The sequence below is a fragment of the Melanotaenia boesemani genome, chromosome 13, assembly GCF_017639745.1.
Source record: "Melanotaenia boesemani isolate fMelBoe1 chromosome 13, fMelBoe1.pri, whole genome shotgun sequence".
NCBI classification, from domain to species: Eukaryota; Metazoa; Chordata; class Actinopteri; order Atheriniformes; family Melanotaeniidae; genus Melanotaenia; species Melanotaenia boesemani.
The window spans coordinates 29452758-29459543 of record NC_055694.1 but is presented as its reverse complement, the minus strand read 5'-3'; the positions used below and the strand labels follow the sequence as shown (position 1 = coordinate 29459543).

Here is a 6786-nt window from a genome sequence, read left to right as displayed (position 1 = left end):
GATGTTTTCTGCAGAGGGTCACCTTAAAATAAAAAAAAGTGAAAATGGGGCGTTTTCAGGCAGTGACATCAGTTTTCCTCCAACCCAAACATGAGCAGCACTGAGGAAGAGGAGGAGGAGGAGGGACGTCTGCCGCTGTAACAATGAGGCTGACCCGCAGCTCGGAAGGCAGAAAACGGACCATCTGAACCGTTTTTCACCGACATGGAGCGGCGGATGCCCCCTTCTACCGTATGAGGTGAGTCCTCTGACCAGGGAACCACATTCAGGTCTCTTCAGGTTAGCTGGGCCCAGATTTGTCGGAACACCGAACCGTTCCCGTGATTTTCGCTGTGTGATTCCCGGTGAAGTGAAAGGAAAAGGTCTGGAATACCGCTGCTTGAAATTCCTGAATTGTGGAGTCGATCTCCACGTTTGAGTCCGACAGGGCGTTCCGGCATTTCATCCGAACCAAAGGGACCCGGTTTAGAGCCGGTCTCCGGTCGGAGGCCCCGAAACCCGCTTCACTGAGTCCTCCACCTCCGATCCAGTTCTGGATCTGCTCCTCTCTGGAAAACAGCGAGTCTCAGACCGAACCTACAATGTAGGATGTTCCACAACATGGAACAGCAGTATTTATTTATTTATTCATTTATTTATTTATTGATTGATTGATTGATTTGAATTTTTTTCTCTTATTTAAAATGGTATTCTTTTTGTTTTTGTATTTATATATTTATAGTTTAGATTTTTTTTGTTCATTTAATTGGTTTAATTTGAACATTTTTTCATTATTTTAAATGTATTTTTATTTTGTTTTCATTTAATTTATTTTTTATTCATTTATTTGTTTTATTTCTTTTTTTTACATATACATCACACCCCTGTTCAGATAAAATACAGCTTATGGGGGAAAAAAGAGAAATGAAAATTCTGTTGCTGATGACCCTCCACATCAGAGAGCTTCCACATCCTCATCTTCTTAGTGATGATGGTGAAAAAAGGCTTGTGTTTTTTTTTTTTTTTAGCACAACAGACCAGTCTGATTCCATACCTGAAGTTTGAACGACTTTAACCTCAGTTTCATATCACAGAAGACTTAAAAACTGAGTGTCTGTGATGAATCAGTTGCAGAAATCTTCTCACTAAGACTGAGTCAGTCACCCAGATCTGTTGGGATATTAAGCTTCAAACGATGCAGAAATGGTGACTTTATCATAACTAGTAAATTCTCAATCCACTTGTTTCAGTTTCTGCATAAAACAGATTTGGTGAAATTGCAGAAATGAAGCATGAAAATGAATTTGGATGCTGCAGCGATGAAAAGATAATGCAATAAAGTGATAACTGAAAAGGCAAAAATATCTAATCTGTGTAGAACCAAGCAGATGGTAACCGCCCTGTGGTTTCCAGTCCTCAGTGTTTGACTGGGTATAAAATATATATATATATATATATATATATATATATATATATATATATATTGCTGTTAATGGATACAAACAATTTAACCTTTTTTGTTTTGTTTTTTTTTTTTTTTATCAAATTTGAGTTTACAGCCCCAGTTCCTAAAAAGTCAGGACATTGTAAAATGTAAATACAAACAGAAATCTGCAAGGACTTCCCTGAAAGAGACGTTGTCTGGATGGAGCAGATGTTGCTCTAAAACCTCCATGTACTTTTCAGCAATGATGGAGCTTCACAGATGTGGAAGCTGCCCACATCATAGACACTAATGCAGCCCCATCCCATAAGAGATGCAGCTTTTCACCTGTCCACTGATAACAAGCTGGATGCTCTCTCTTCTCTTTAGTCTGCAGGACTAAGTAAGTGAGAAAAGATGGTGGTTTTTGGATCATGTTCACATATGTCTTCTTCTTTGTGTGATAGAACTTTAATTTTGTGGATTTAAGGGTGAACTGTGTTCACAGACAGTGATTACTGGAAGTCTTCCTGAGTCCATGCAGTGATTTCTAGTAGAGAATCATGTCTGGGTTTAAATGCAGTGCATCACCAGCATCCAGCTATGACCCATGCACACAGAGATTCCTCCTGATTCTCTGATTCTTATGATGGTATTATACACTGTAGATGGTGGGATCTTCAAAGTCTTCACAATTTTACGTTGAGGAACATTTTTCTGAAACTGTTCCACAATTTTTAGACCCAGTTTGTCTCAGACTGGTGAACCTCTGTCCGTCTCTACATCTGAGAGACTCTGCCTCTCTGAAATGCTCATTTTATACCGAGTCATGTTACTAACCTGTTGTTAATTAACCTAATTAGTTAGAAAAATGCTCCTCCAGTTGTTTTTTAAATTGTACCAGTTATTTTTCCAGCATTTTATTACCCCTGTTCTAACTTACTACAGATGTGCTGCTGCCATCAGATTCAAAATGAGCTCATATTTTCCATGAAATGGTAAAATGTCTCAGTTTCAACATACTTTGCTCATGTTCTATCAGGAATAAAATATGGGTAGATGAGATTTTGATATCATTGTATTCTGTTTTTATTTATATTTTACACAGAGACACAACTCTTTTTGGAACTGGGGTTGTATATTGACTTTAAATAGAGCTGAAATGAAGTCACTCAGATTTAATGAATGTTTGCATTGGACTATAAATAAATAATGTGACTGCAGAGTTGTTTGTACATTGAAAAATGTCAGTGAGTGCAGTCCATATGAAATAATCCATTTGATGAAAACATGACCTGGTCATTGTGTCGTATGATATGAAAATATTGCTGTATTTATTGGCCTGAAAAGTCCAGTTGCCAGTATTTAACGAATCGTCACCACCTGCAGGATTCAGAATGACCAGTTTGACCTCAAACATCAGAAAGTAAATAAAATCTCGTTGGAATTTTCCAAAGCCAAAAACCTAAAGAGGGCTGGAACCAGAACACAATTTTTCTTTCACTTTTTAGGATTTGCTTTTCTTCTGCAGTAAAATCTGTTAAATGAGAAGGCCACATCATCATCAGCAGGCGCTGAATTCATCTCACTGGATTTCACTTTAACAATGCTGCTTTTCACTAAATGTGACTCCACATTTTCTGAATGGTTCATGGTCACGAGGAGGGGATTGTTTCTTGTTTGTTTTCACCTCACCAAGGATTTTATTAGCTGAAACACATGTCCCAGTAATGCCAAGTTGTCTCAGTCAGAGGTGAAATAAGGTTTAAAACATGCAAAAGTTGTTGTGTGGCTCTTAAAAAGTCTGCTGGAGAAAAACCTGGAAGATTAATGATCTGTGTCTGGTTTGAGGCCAGAAACTTGTTTTCATTGTCTCATTGTTTACTGAGCCAAGAACAAGCTTGAGTTCAGAAGAAATGAGGATGCAGTTATTGTTTATACTTTCTAGAAAAGGTTCACACAGACAGGAAGAATTCAGGCTGTAAAATATTCAAGTTTCACTGAAGATCTGCTGAAACGATCCATAAATCTTTTAGTGTTTGCAGGCTCTTTTTTGCCTAATTCTGCTCCTTGCGTCATCTAAATGCTCTGCTGATGGTTGTGTTGCAGTTTGTTAGTTTTGGCAGATGATAATAAACACCATATGTCATGTAAGATATCTTGACAAAGGCCCATTCAAAGCTATGAGCTCATAATTTATCCTCTTCTTCACAAGGCCTATTTTTTTCTGCATTCTGTCTGAAATGACATACTTTAAATAAATGAAGTGTATCTTCACAGCTACAAGGTTGTGTGTATAATCTTGGTCTCAAAAGAAAGCTGATACATGTGAGATTTCTACAGAAGTGTCAGAATCAAGATATATGTTACTGTGTCAGAGTAAAATGACCTGAAACACGGTAGAAAATGTAAATAGCTGTATCATCCTAAAAGAAAAGCACATTACTTTCAGTGAAACCAGAGGATAGCAGCTCAATTCATCTAGGAAATAGTAAAGTAGTCCTAGGAATAAATAATGTAGTCCTAGGAATGAGCGAAGCAGTCCTAGGATTTAGTGAAGTAATCCTTGGGATTATTCAAGTAGTCCTAAGTAGTGAAGTAATCATAGGAATAAGTGTTGTAGTCCTAGGAATGAGTGAAGTAGTCTTCGAAATGAGTAACACAATCCAAGGAATGGGTAAAGTAGTCCTAGGAATAAATAATGTAGTCCTAGGAATGAGCGAAGCAGTCCTAGGATTTAGTGAAGTAATCCTTGGGATTATTCAAGTAGTCCTAAGTAGTGATGTAATCATAGGAATAAGTGTTGTAGTCCTAGGAATGAGTGAAGTAGTCTTCGAAATGAGTAACACAATCCAAGGAATGGGTAAAGTAGTCCTAGGAATAAATAAAGTTGTTCTAAGACTTAGTAAGGTAGTCCTTGGAATAAGTACTTGTTACGTATGTACATGTTAGATGTACGTTAGTCTGGTGTTAGAGCATGTTAATCTCTAACACGTGTTGGCTGTATATGTTGTATGTTAGGTTGATTTTGGAGCATGTTAGGCTCTATCACGTTAGCTGTACATGTTAGCTGGCGCGCAGACAAACGCTCACAAATTGTTTCGCAATATAAATTTTTCAAAATTTAAAAAAATCAACTGAACATTCTGTTGCACGTCACAAAAGACATATCACAGAGGCACGTGAGAGGGATCACATCTCCCTGACAAATGAAACGTTGATCTTAAAGATAATCAGTGTGCTGGATTTGCGTACGTATCATGACTGCCACGCGTTCGTTTGGCACGTGTTGACGTGAGGTAGCGTGTCTTGTGCTTGAGTTGCACTAAAGGGGCTATAAGCAGAACATCATTTCTAGATTGGAGGAATTAAAAAATGGCTATGTGAAGAACTAGACGTGTAATTTCATCTGGAGTATAGCATGACGCCACACACCGTCTCTCGTTGCTCTCCAGCCCTGTGTTTATCAGCCGGTTCATGTACGTTCATGTGAATCGCCACCTCCTACCTTCTCTCGGAGCCCTCGGTCCTCCCTCCCTATAAAAGGCTTCAGCCAGCGAACAATGGCAGCACATATTTTCAAAGCAAAATGGTGGAGAACGGAACGAAACATTGACCAGAAGACGACCAGGAACCAACATTACCTCGAAATAAACAACGGTCGTTGGCAAAGAAGTCGTCAGATAGAGAAAGGGACATAATCCGGATTGACATTGGCCTTGTATTTTCAAAGAGGAAAGCACTGCGAGAGCTAAAGAAGCTACAGTTTGACTCGGAGCTAGCTCTTCTCCTGGGCAGTAACAACATAAATGTTATAAGTTGCTTTGACATTTTTCACAAAATTATGATGTTTTGCTCAGTGTGTTTGCACTTTTGTTTGCCAACAAGGCGAGTGGGTGGAAGAGGTAGAGAGAGGTTTGGCTCGTTACACACTTTGTTTTGGTCTAAAGGCAGCACACAACAGCAAACCTTGCGGTGAAATGATTTCTCTTATTGCCCCTTTAACTACCAGCATCTGTATGATTTTTCCTACCCATTGCACAATGATAAACACTCATGACTTAACAGTTGGCAACAAATTGGAAGTGTTTTCGGAGCTGATGACCCGGAAATACAATGTGAGCAGTAGACTGACCTTTTTGCCTTTTGTCTATTTCAGTAGAATTCACAATCATGGGGAAGGTTGCTGACCTGACAGTTGTGCAGAAAACCAACATTGATGCCCTCCACAAGGAGGGAAAGCCTCAAAAAATATTTGCAAAAGAAGTTGGATGCTCTCAAAGCACGTCAATGAAAAGCTGAGTGGTAGGGAAAAGTGTGGAAGAAAAAGGTGGAACAACCAGTAGGGATGACCGCAGCCTGGAGGGGATCGTCAGGAAAAGGCAATTCAAAAATGTGGGGGAGCTTCACAAGGAGTGGACTGAGGCCTGAGTTAGTGCTTCAAGAGCCACCACACACAGTCAGATCCTGGTCCTGGACTTCATGTCGTATTCATCTTGTCAAGCAGCTCCTGAACAAAACAAGTAAGAAGCGTCTTAGCTGGGCAACAGAAAAAATTAACTGGTCTGTTGAGCAGTGGTCCAAAATGCTGCCAGCGCAAGGCTAGAAGTCTTTTAGCTGCGGTTAACTCTACTAATAGAGTGCAGTTCCGACAGGCTCAATGAAGAGGTATCATTTAGAAGTAGTATTCTAGGAGAGCATGGTATGTCTACCTGCAATAGATCTGATAAAGTGGAAAATACTAATTTCCAAAAAGATGCCACCTCAGGACAATCCCAGTACAATCCCAGCACTGGCCCCACGATTTCCGGTGGTATTGCTCTGTTTTCTGCGTCAAGTGATGGATAGCTAAGCTCCCTGAAAACGGGCTAAATTATACACATAATTGACGCAGAAGACGGACGAAACTGTCCATCCGTCCGTCTTCTGTGTCAAGCATAAATGGGCCTTTTGAGGTAACCCTACTTTAATACACCTGAATGAAATGAATGGGTTGTTAACAGGCTAGCAAAGAACTTAATGAGGAAGTTCATTAATCTGAATTTGCTGTGCTGGAGTAGAAACACATGTAAAACATACAGGGCAGTGGGTCCTAAAGACTTTGCTTCAGACACACTTCTCTAAATAATATGTAGCACATATCCAGTCTGTCTTTACTAACTGTGGGAGGAAAAACTGGAATATTTTTTCTTATTTTGGGAGCATTTCAGGTTTTTTGAGTCTGAATGTGTTTAATATCTGGAACACTATGTGGTGAGGAACATGCAGAGCTGCTAACATCCTGAAGTGTGACCACCAAGGTGGGGATTGGTTGTATTTGGCCCTTGTTAGGTGATATTTATGATCTCAGTGCTCATGTTTGGATCTGTGAGCATTCAGTCCCT

At 39.5% G+C, this 6786-nt stretch overlaps 1 protein-coding gene across 1 annotated transcript in view; it reads left to right on the top strand.

Annotated features, from left to right (window-relative positions):
• Positions 1–82: 82 nt before the first annotated feature.
• Positions 83–6786, top strand: part of nckap5l (NCK-associated protein 5-like) — a 55405-nt gene continuing 48701 nt past the window's right edge. The window contains exon 1 of the mRNA XM_042003122.1: positions 83–238. The gene's annotated coding sequence lies outside the window, so the exon portion shown is untranslated. The remainder of the gene's footprint in view (positions 239–6786) is intronic.